The 12,460-nt window shown below is 44.9% G+C and overlaps 1 protein-coding gene across 1 annotated transcript in view; it reads left to right on the forward strand.

Moving 5' to 3' along the window:
- The first annotated feature begins 2,164 nt into the window (after positions 1-2,164).
- LOC115150715 (rho guanine nucleotide exchange factor 10-like protein) overlaps positions 2,165-12,460 on the forward strand; it is a 178,176-nt gene continuing 167,880 nt past the window's right edge. Inside the window, exon 1 of the mRNA XM_029694267.1 lies at positions 2,165-2,507. The gene's annotated coding sequence lies outside the window, so the exon portion shown is untranslated. The remainder of the gene's footprint in view (positions 2,508-12,460) is intronic.

Here is a 12,460-nt window from a genome sequence, read left to right on the forward strand (position 1 = left end):
CAATTTAGGATGGGATGAAATGCTAGTGCCTGGAAATACAAGTTCATGTTTGGTATAGATAGTCCTCCTATGTCTTTCCCTCGTTGCAAATTTGTTAATTTTATCCGAGCTTGCTTACCTTGCCATGTATATCAACTAATGGTCAAAAGTTTTAGAACACCTACTCATTCAAGGGCTTTTCTTCATTTTTACTATTTTCTACATTGTAGAATAATAGTGAAGACATCAAAACTATGAAATAACACATATGGAATCATGTAGTAACCACAAAACGTGTTAAACAAATCAAAATATATTTTATATTTGAGATTCTTCAAATGGCCAACTATTGCCTTGATGATAGTTTTGCACACTCTTGGCATTCTCTCAACCAGCTTCATGGGGGGGCCCTATTTGGTAAAAGACCAAGTCCATATTATGGCAAGAACAGCTCAAATAAGCAAAGAGGAAACGACAGTCCATGATTACTTTAAGACATGAAGGTCAGTCAATACGGAAAATGTCAATGTTCTTCAAGTGCAGTCACAAAAACCATCAATCGCTATGATGAAACTGGATCTAATGAGGACCACCACAGGAAAGGAAGACCCAGAGTTCACTTCATGAGAGTTACCAGCTTCAGAAATTGCAGGCCAAATAAATGCTTCACAGAGTTCAAGTAACAGACACAACTCAACATCAACTGTTCAGAGGAGACTGTGTGAATCAGGACTTCATGGTTGAATTGCTGCAAAGAAACCACTACTAAAGGACACCAATAAGAATAAGAGACTTGCTTGGTCCAAGAAACATGGGCAATGGACATTAGACCAGTGGAAATTTGTCCTTTGGTCTGGAGTCCAAATTGGAGATTTTTGGTTCCAACCGCCGTGTCTTTGTGAGACGCGGTGTGAGTGAACGGATGATCTTCGCTTGTCAATTTCCCACTGTAAAGCATGGAGGAGGATGTGTTATGGTGTGGGGGTGCTTTGCTGGTGACACTGTCTGTGATTTATTTAGAATTCAAGGCACAATTAACCAGCATGGCTACCACAGCATTCTGCAGTGATACACCATCCCATCTGGTTTGGGCTTAGTGGGACTATCATTTGTTTTTCAACAGGACAATGACCCAACACACCTCCAGGCTGTGTAACAGCTATTTTACCAAGAAGGAGAGTGATGGAGTGCTGCATTAGATGACCTGGCCTCCACAATCCCCCGATCTCAACCAAATTGAGCTGGTTTGGGATGAGTTGGACTGCATAGTGAAGGAAAAGCAACCAACAAGTGCACAGCATATGTGGGAACTCCTTCAAGACTGTTGGAAAAGCATTCAAAGTGTAGCTGGTTGAGAGAATGCCAAGTGTATGCAAAGCTGTCATCAAGGCACAGGGTGGCTATTTAAAGAATCTCAAATATAACATTTATTTTGATTTGTTTAACACTTTTTTGTTTACTACATGATTCCATATGTGTTATTCCGTAGTTTTGATGTCTTCACTATTATTCTACAATGTAGAAAATAGTAAAAATGAAGAAAAACCCTTGAATCAGTAGGTGGTCTAAAACTTTTGATCGGTAGTGTATATATATTTTGTCTCTGTAGATGGGAGTGATTTTAGAACTGTTTAGAGTTTGACTTTTGAACTACAGGCTTTTTAATGGGGCTTAACCTCTGATCAAATCTCATCCTGATGTCTACCAGCAGTTCAGGTCACTGACTGCCTGGTCGTACAGTAAATGTACTTAGGAGCAGAAATAGAGCCATTGACATAATAGGTCAGAGGTCAAGACATTTAGCCAATCACAGATTCTCTTGCCCTGACTAAATAGTGACCAAAATGTTTTGAAATATATATATGAAAAGTAAGATGTGTTTACTTACAAATACAGTACTTAATTCCTTGTATTCCCCAAGTCCTTGCCTTGGTGATGTAATCACTAAAACTATTCCCCCTTTCACCCTGAGTGTCCACTCCTAATTCCTCTTGACCCGCCCATGACATCTGCATATCTGCTCTGATTGGGGCATGTGCCATACTCTAGCATTTCTATTGGCCAATGCCAAGATTTGTGCTCTGTCTTTGGCCTTCTTTGTGCTGCTGTCTGTTAAGCTGCAGGGGGCAGGAGAGTGGAGGAGTGAGGGAGGGACTAAACAAGAGAGGAGAGAAAGAGAGGGGAAGAGGGAGAGAAAGACAGGGCAAAACAGTTTGAAAAAGAGAGAGGGGAGGAACAGATGGGGGAGACTGAACCATAGAAGTGAGAGAGAGGGGAGAAGGGGGAGCCTCATTCAGTGCAGCTAGTGTGCAGAGCAGGAAATAACTTACTTGGTGTGGGAAAGTAAATAGTGCAGGATATTTCCAGTCTACTCCGCCTGAGGCTGGAGCCCTAGCAGCTTCAAAAGCAGACAGGGTGATAAGTATGAGGAACCTGTCAGTATAGAAGCAGGACGTTCATGGGAAGTAACCTTAAAAGCCCAAAGCGAGTAACTGAAGCTTGTTAGTGGAACTACTGAGGACCAGAAGGTGAGAATTTTTCTACTATATTCTCTTTCCCTCTGATTACTCTTTTTCTGTTTCTTAAAAAAAAAAATTATTTCCAAGCAACAAAGACAGGAGCTTTGTCAGAGGGGCCATGGATGGAGTGGGGGTGGGTGAGTGTGTGTTGTTTTGCAACACACACTGTGTCCGAAAGATTTCAGCTTGGGGTAGAGTTGGGGAGGAGGAGAGGAGAGCACTGCCCAAAGCTGGGTGGCCTCTATTTGAATACACTCTCTCACAAATAATTACACCAGGACTAGTGTTCAGGGCTGTGTCAGGTGTTTCACTACCCATCTTATCAGGGGTAAGACCAAGAGGCACTATGGTCCAGAGACAGACACCATCTTTTGGCCCTTTGGGAGGATGGTTCATTGATCCGTTGATTCCAGTCAGAGCTGGGCCAGAGCTACTCCACTGCACTACAATACTGTCTGTACCCCCTACATCACCCCAGGCTGAAACAGGAGTCCCTATCCAGCCCTAGTGTAGGGTCTGCTTCCTGGAGTACAATAGCCCCTCCCTGTATGAATTTCACGCTGCCTCACCTCAACAGAGGCAAAAAGAGAAGGGAGAAGGGTCCTCTGATCTGCGTTTTGGGAAGATGTACTGTGTTTCTCTCTCTAGCCGGATGTTCTAGCAGTCAGACTGTTAGTTTCTTTTCCCCTTGTCTGACAATCAAGTTCCATTAATAGTCCATGCATGTCTGGCCTGTAGCATAAACCATAAAGCTATGAATAGGAACCCACTCTCCTTCTCCTCTCATGCCACAGCCAATACACAGCTGAGGCCTTCCCACTCCTGGAAGCCCTAGGGAATGGGTAAGGAGATTTAGGAGTACATTCGTAGGAGAGTAGTGTGTTGGTATAGTGAGGTACATAGGAGGATGTTTGGTATAGAGCTGTTTGGTATCGCTCTGTTTGCATCGTGTCAATTCCCTCATACTTGCTGTAACTGTGCTATAACTTGCATTCATACATTCATAACAAAGTGACATTCTTAAGACTGCATCAAAGGGACAGCCCAACCACCCTCTGTATTGTAATAGGTAACAATTCTGTATTCTGATACTGAAAAACAACCCTGGCTGGCCGAGACTTAACAATAGAGAAGTATCAATCAATGAACGTGCACACAAATGCTCCAAACTGGCCAATAAAAAGATTAGTCCAACGAGCCAATGACAGGACACCCAGGTCATTATGTGTATTATTAAAGGCCCAGTACAGTCAACATGATTTCCTGTGTTTTATATATATTTCCATACTAATACTGTGAAATTGTGAAAATTGTGATAATGCCCTTTTAGTGTTACAGCTGTTTGAAAAGACTGCCTGAAATTTCAGCCTGTTTTGGTGGAATGGAGTTTGGCCTGCCTGGTGACATCAGCAGGAGGTAAAGTGGTTAATAGACCAATAAGAAAGAGAGTTTTAAACCGCTCTGCCAATTAGAGCACATTTTCAGTTTTTCCCTCCCCACTCAGACGACCTCCAGACAGTCCTAGCAAAATTCTTGCTTGAGAAATTTGCTACTTGCTAAAAAGATATTTTTGTTTCTTTTTGATCATTTGAATAGAAATATTGTTACCTAGAAATTATTTGACAGGAGATAAAAATGGATGCATTTCCGGACTTACCATAGCTTAACCATACACCGACATCAGAATATTTATATTACAATTACATTGTTGTTACTGAGGTGACTTACCTGCAGTATTTGGACTGAGGTATAGTCATACAGTCAGTGGTCAGAGCAGCGATAGAGAGGCGGTGAGGATACAGTAACACCAACGGCGTCCTTGAGTAGTGTGACTACCATCACACACAGTGGCCACAGCAACAGCAGGGGAGGGCAACTGAAGGCCAATGTGACTCTTGTATGAATAATGTAAACCTGCATGTCTGAACAGTACAGACCACGACAGTGCATATGAAAGCAGCCCATCAGGAAGGTTTCACTATGCTGACCATACAGTCTACGATGCTGTATATTCTCCATATTCAGTAATCAGTACAGTATACTGTAGTTTACAATGGAGCTTACAATAGGAGAAAAACAAACTGGGTTATGGTGTATGATTCATTCTACTCTGAGCTAAATCTGACAGTCAGATACTCTAACAAGTCCCTATGCTAAATGTTTGGCAGGAGTTGGTTGGAGAATCATGGAGGAGGCATACAATCCATTAGTATGTGTTACAAACACTCCCACTCATGGAGCTCTGCTTTTGACAGCTAAAATGACAGTCAATCTGGTCAGAAGTGGTTAGCTTGTGTCTAAATGGGTTGTCTTACAACCCTATCTTTGATAAGATGATTTCCTTTGGGAAATTGATATTCAGTGGAAGTAGGAAGGGAGCTGCCTCGGACTGTCACTTCTCCCAACTGTTTGTTGTCCATGGATCTTGTTGAAGAAGACACCGATGAGAGAGAGGAAGTTTAGAAACCAGTCAAACCACCCTGCATAAAATACCCAAGGAAGACCCTAGATAAAAGAAGGCTGTCTTCTGCAAGAATTCCATTGCTGTTTATTCAGTCTCTACTCTCCACCAGCTGCTCTGTTCTATTGTCCAATGATGTACCCTGACTGCCTCTCCCTGTCTGACCAATGACTTGCCCGGGCCTGGGCATTATGCATGCAGCCAGCAATGGACTCAACATGGCAACAGGTGTTGTTCATGTGGCATGTTAATAACGTTAGTGTGTGAGTAGAGTCTGAGGGTGTGTGTGGATGTTGGGGGGAGGGGGGTGACTGGGATGACTAGGATGGATGAAATGGGGTTACTGGGAAACAAAATTCTGGAAACTTTCCCCAAGTGTTTGTGGGTGAAACGCCACATTCAGTTCAGCCGATCTCTCCCCACTCATGTTCGAATTCCAACAAAGCTCTATGGATCCATACTTCTATAGATATTATATGCATGTGGTGTATTTGATTATGTGTATCAAATTAGAGACATATATAATTATGTGTATCCAAGATCTCCTTGACATCACGACACCTTCCCCAGACATTATGTAAGGCTTGTTGTCAGGAATGGACCAAGGCGCAGCGGGAATGTGGATACTCATATTTCTTTAATAAAAACACGCAAAGCATCCACAGGGAAAACAATAAACAATACTCACGACGACAGGAACAGTTTTGCAGGCACACAAAACGCAGTGCAAAAACAACTACCCACAACCCCAAGGAAAAACACACACTACTATATAGGACTCCCAATCAAAGGCAACTCAACACACCTGCCTTCAATTGGGAGTCCAACAATCAACTCACACGTAACACAAAATCTCTGCCACGTCCTGACCAAAACTAATACAATTGCTCCCTCTGCTGGTCAGGACGTGACACATTACCACACCATAGCGGTGCTGCTGACCTCTTTATTTGGGTTAGGGTGTGTTTGCTTCATCTCAATTATGCAAGCTATCTAATTTTCCTCAAGAATGGCTTTAGGACAGAACCAGTTCAATCTCCTTTGTTTCCTCTTGTCCTAGTCTCTTTTGACAGGCTGGCTAAAGGCTTTTGCACACAACGTTTAGTTTTTAACCTGTTGTGCTTTGCTGGTGACAATGTCTGTGATTTATTTAGAATTCAAGGCACAATTAACCAGCATGGCTACCACAGCATTCTGCAGTGATACACCATCCCATCTGGTTTGGGCTTAGTGGGACTATCATTTGTTTTTCAACAGGACAATGACCCAACACACCTCCAGGCTGTGTAACAGCTATTTTACCAAGAAGGAGAGTGATGGAGTGCTGCATTAGATGACCTGGCCTCCACAATCCCCCGATCTCAACCAAATTGAGCTGGTTTGGGATGAGTTGGACTGCATAGTGAAGGAAAAGCAACCAACAAGTGCACAGCATATGTGGGAACTCCTTCAAGACTGTTGGAAAAGCATTCAAAGTGTAGCTGGTTGAGAGAATGCCAAGTGTATGCAAAGCTGTCATCAAGGCACAGGGTGGCTATTTAAAGAATCTCAAATATAACATTTATTTTGATTTGTTTAACACTTTTTTGTTTACTACATGATTCCATATGTGTTATTCCGTAGTTTTGATGTCTTCACTATTATTCTACAATGTAGAAAATAGTAAAAATGAAGAAAAACCCTTGAATCAGTAGGTGGTCTAAAACTTTTGATCGGTAGTGTATATATATTTTGTCTCTGTAGATGGAAGTGATTTTAGAACTGTTTAGAGTTTGACTTTTGAACTGCAGGCTTTTTAATGGGGCTTAACCTCTGATCAAATCTCATCCTGATGTCTACCAGCAGTTCAGGTCACTGACTGCCTGGTCGTACAGTAAATGTACTTAGGAGCAGAAATAGAGCCATTGACATAATAGGTCAGAGGTCAAGACATTTAGCCAATCACAGATTCTCTTGCCCTGACTAAATAGTGACCAAAATGTTTTGAAATATATATATGAAAAGTAAGATGTGTTTACTTACAAATACAGTACTTAATTCCTTGTATTCCCCAAGTCCTTGCCTTGGTGATGTAATCACTAAAACTATTCCCCCTTTCACCCTGAGTGTCCACTCCTAATTCCTCTTGACCCGCCCATGACATCTGCATATCTGCTCTGATTGGGGCATGTGCCATACTCTAGCATTTCTATTGGCCAATGCCAAGATTTGTGCTCTGTCTTTGGCCTTCTTTGTGCTGCTGTCTGTTAAGCTGCAGGGGGCAGGAGAGTGGAGGAGTGAGGGAGGGACTAAACAAGAGAGGAGAGAAAGAGAGGGGAAGAGGGAGAGAAAGACAGGGCAAAACAGTTTAAAAAAGAGAGAGGGACGGGGAGCTGGCCTGGGGCTCCAATCTCGCCCCGCCAAACTGCCCTTGTGCCCCCCCCCAAAAAATTACTGGGGCTGCCTCTCGGGTTCCCTTAGCTCCCTTAGTTTGTCCTCCCAGAATCGTCGTTCACTCTGCCAAGTCCATTCATCAACCCGATGCTCCTTCCTCCTCCGCTGCTTGGTCCTTTTGTGGTGGGTAGTTCTGTAAGGCTTGTCGTCAGGAACACAAAGTTTAGTTTTTAAAATCAATTTTTATGCGATTTTTCTCGTAAAAAAGCGATAATATTCCGACCGGGAGTCGTTGTTTTCGTTCAAAGACTGAAAATGTAAACATGGAGTCGTCTCGTGCATGCGCGCCCCAGTCTCATTGTTCTCAGATCGACCACTTACCAAATGCGCTACTGTTTTTCAGCCATGGCCTGCAAAGTCATCATTCAACGTTCTGGCGCCTTCTGAGAGCCTATGGGAGCGTTAGAAAATGTCACGTTACAGCAGAGATCCCCTGTTTTGGATAGAGATGGCAAAGAAGGCCAAGAAATGGTCAGAGAGGGCGCTTCCTGTTTGGAATCAGGTTTTGGCCTGCCAAATGAGTTCTGTTATACTCACAGACACCATTCAAACAGTTTTAGAAACTTTAGGGTGTTTTCTATCCAAATCAAACAATTATATGCATATTCTAGTTACTGGGCAGGAGTGGTAACCAGATTAAATCGGGTATGTTTTTTATCCGGCCGTGCAAATACTGCCCCCTATCCCCAACAGGTTAAATGTATGTCGTACAAAGTATTTCAACATGAGGAGGGGGATTCCAGAGTTTGAGGAGCCTAGTGAGGAACACAACAGCAACAAACTACTCTGAGTGTATCAAAACATTAGGAGCACCTGCTCTTTCCATTACATAGACTGACCAGGTGAAAGCTATGATCCCTTAGTGATGTCACCTGTTAAATCCACTTCAATCAGTGTATATGAAGGGGAGGAGACAGGTTAAGGAAGTATTTTTATGTGTATGTGTGCCATTCAGAGGGTGAATGGGCAAGACAAAAGATTTGAATGGGGTATGGTAGTACAGGGTTTCCCAAACTCGGTGCTGGGGCCGGTGCTGTTTTTTGCCATAGCACTATACAGCTGATTCAAATAATCAAAGCTTGATAATGAGTTGGTTATTTGAATCATTTAGCCAACTTCACATAACTGTGGGAAGCATTGGTGTCAACATGGGCCAGCCTCCCTGTGGAACGCTTTCAACACTTTGTAGTGTCCATGCCCTGATGAATTGAGGCTGTTCTGAGGGGGGTATGGTAACACTTAATTTTAGGAAGGTGTTCCTAATGTTTTGTACACTCAGTGTATGTTCTGCTGACAATGACAAGTATGTTTTTTTTATGCAAAAAGTGACATGAGCTCATTAGTTTTCATTGTGCACGTTTTTTTGTACCATAGTAGCTGTAAGACATGCCAATGCCAAAGCAGAACTTATTATGAAAGATTATTTTACCAGTCCTGCTTTTCTTCCTTTGGAAAAACCCTGGTGATTTTTCCATTATACATGGCGGTAGACAGCTAAAGTATTGAACCCCAAGAGGACAGTGGTTATCATAGATTTTATCCCACAGATACTCCATTATACTGAGCAGAGCCTGGCTCTGACACATCACATACAGCACAGCATGTCCGTGACCCTCTGACCTGTGATCTAACTCCCAGCTAGCCCAGCAGTTCAGTTACCAACACAGAAACAATGCTCTCTGAGGGTGAACAGAGGTTTCTCCTCCTACAAAAGGCTCATTGTTTATTAGAGCAGTAAGTGGGCCGGCTGGAGAAACTGGGTTTGTGGTACAGTGAACGGGATAGAGTCCATGGTGGGCTGAGAATTGCACCGACCGTGTGGATATGGTTAGTATTACCCCTAAAGGATAGTGTCTGTGAGTCTCAAACCTGGCCTACTTTGCCAATTGTCATGTGTAATATATTTCAAATTAAGATCAGAAAAAGTATCCCTGTGTAATTCCAAGCCATCACCATGCCAACAACATTATAGTACCTCACTTCCCTAAAACTGACCTGATTTCCTCAGAATTGTCAGGAGACTGCTTGCGTTGATGAGGCTTGTAAAACTGTAATGGACATTCTTGAGTCAGACTTTGTATTCAGGGGAAGATTTGGACTGAAAAGGAATTGTGCAATCTCCAAGTGGGCCAGCGCCAAACTTCTTTCCCGCGTAGTTACCGATGATCGTGTCCACCCCTCTCTACCCTATGCTGTCATTCGCCAGAGGGCCGTGCAAACAGTCCTATCAGGGCCAGGAATGGTCCTGCAGAGGAAACAGTTAGCAATAATCAAAATGTAAAGCACAAGCTGTACTATGAGAGTTCACCAGAAGTCCAGGACTCAGGAGTGGTGCTCTGCTACAGATATAAAGCCCCCCCCCCCCCCCAGGGTGTAAAGTTTAGGTATTTAGGCCAGACACGTATTTATGCTCAAATTTAAAACAACCTGTATGGGCTCATCACTCTCAGGGTATAGATATCTCCATTAATCTTTAGGAAAGCCCTTAATTATGCTAACAGCCTTTCTCAGCCATATGTCCTGCTTTTATACTGGAACTGTAATCCCCTCTGTTTCATGTCTCTCCCTCTGTGGTTCTGGGGGCAACCATAATTCTGCCATGCTTAAAGGATTGGAGTTTTTTACAATCCTGAGAAAGCAAACTGGTCAAAACAACCTGTTGCTAGTGACCCACATGCCGAAATGTAGGTAATACAGTATACTGTGACATGGTGAGGTTGGACCCAGGTGCAGAGAAGAGACCAGACGAGGAATCAGCGGTTAATGATAAACATAATACTTTACTGAGAAACGGTAGTGGAAGGATCACAGTAACACTGGGAAAACAACAAACACTAAGTCTCAAACGCACCCAGGAGAGAAACACGCACGGCACATAATTCAAGCTTCAGCAAAGGACAACAGTAAACACACCTCTTTTAACAGGGAAATCATAATGAGTAAATAGGACACATCTGTGTCATTAATGTCTCTAGAACGGTCTCTGCCTCCCTCTGGTGACAGGTGGAACCATGACAGTAACCCCCCCCTTTTAGGAGCGGCTCCAGCCGCGGAGCCAGGGAAACCACCACGTAGTTGGTTGAAGTCCCGAACGAGTCCCGGATCCATGATGTCCCAGGCAGGCACCCACGCCCGCCCCTCTGGGCCATAGCCCTCCCAGTCCACCAGGTACTGCAGGGTGCCTCGGACCTGACGAGCCTCCAACAGACGCTGGACAGTGTAGGCCGGGCGACGATCAACAAGTCGTGGGGGTGGAGGGGCAGGTGTGGGGGGAGAGAAGGGACTGGTCCTTGCCAGCTTGAGACGGGAGACATGGAAGGATGGACAGACCCTCATAGACCTGGGAAGCTGGAGACGATAAGTGACCGGGTTGATGCGACTCAGGATCTTGAATGGTCCTATGTAGCGTGGAATGAGCTTCCGCGAGTCCACCTTTAAGGGAAGATCACGGGTGGACAGCCACACTTGTTGACCCGGTCGGAGGAGCCAAGGAGTCCTTCGGTGCCGGTTTGCCTGGTGTTGGTGTCGGGCAGATTAGCAGAGCAAGGAGGATAGCTCTCTTATCCAGGTGCGGCGACATCATCAAATGAACGCCTCGGCTGATGGCACCCCTGCTTCGGCCTCTTGTTCAGGAAATGGGGAGGGGGGGTGCGAACCCGAACTAACACTCGAACGGCGACAGTGTGTTGTGAGCGTACTCCGCCCAGACGAGGAACTTGCTCCAGTTGCTGGCCTGGGTGGAGATGAAACAGTGAACTTCTCCAGCTCCTTGTTGGCCCGCTCTGTTTGCCCATTCAACTGTGGATGGAACCCCGAGGACAGACTCACTGACGCCCCCAACAGGGAGCAGAAGGCTTTCCAATACCGTGCGACGAACTGGGGCCTACGATCCGAGGCAATTTCCTGGGGAAGTCTGTGTAGTCATGAGTAATCATGAGATCAGCGGTCAACTTGCGTAAGGCTATGAAATAGGCTGGCTTGGAGAACCGATCAACGACCGCCAGGATAGTTGTAAGCCCTTGGGATGGAGGTAACCCTGTGATAAAGTCTATGGACAGGTGGGACCAGGGCCGGCTGAGGATGGGCAGAGGTTGGAGCAACCCAGCCGGTCGCTGTCGTGAGGACTTGCTTTGGGCACAGGTGGAACAAGCTGCAACAAAGAATTTCACATCCTCAATCATTTTGGGCCACCAGAATTTCTTCCTCAGGAACTCCAGTGTCCGATTAACCCCTGGATGCCAAGTTAATTTAGAGTAGTGTCCCCCTTGTGGCACTCGAGTATGGGCTGTTCGTGGAACATAAAGTCTGTTAGTGGGACCCCCATCGGAGTCAGGTTCTCGGGTCTGGGCTTGTTGTACCGTGGTCTCTAGACTCTATAACATGGGAGCCACAATGCGGGAGCTGGGGATGATGGGCTCGGAGTCCCTCTCCTCGTTAGAGACATTGTGTTGGCAGGACAGTGAATCTGTCAAGATAATGTGGCCCAGGAAAGAGACTTGGGATACATGGAACTCACACTTCACAATCTTGATGTATAGTTGACTCAGCAGGAGGCGTCTCAGGAATTGGCGGATGTGCAGGATGTGTTCCGGAAGAGTCTTGGAGAAGATCAGGATGTTGTTGAGGTAAACAAAGATGAACTGATTCAACATATCCCTAAGAGTGTCATTGACCAATGCTTGGAAGACTGCCGGTGAGCTCGATAATTGGAATGGCATGACTAAATACTCAGTGGCCACTAGGGGTGTTAATAAAGGCAGTTTTCCATTCATCTCCCTCCCTGATTCTCACCAGATTGTAAGCGTTGCGGAGGTCCAGTTTGGTGAAGAATTGGGTCCCCTGGGCCAGCTCCAAGGCAGTGGACATCAGGGGTAGGGGGTAATGGTTCTTTATCAGGATCCTGTTCAGCCCTCGGTTGTCAATGCAGGGACACAGACCTCCATCCTTCTTTCCCACGAAGAAGAAACTTGTACCAGCTGGGGATGTTGAGGAGTGTATGAAACCTGACTCCAGCAACTCCTGGATGTAATTGTCCATGACTGCAGCTTCAGGGATCGAAAGGGACTAA

This window comes from Salmo trutta, chromosome 16, assembly GCF_901001165.1.
Source record: "Salmo trutta chromosome 16, fSalTru1.1, whole genome shotgun sequence".
Classification (NCBI taxonomy): Eukaryota; Metazoa; Chordata; class Actinopteri; order Salmoniformes; family Salmonidae; genus Salmo; species Salmo trutta.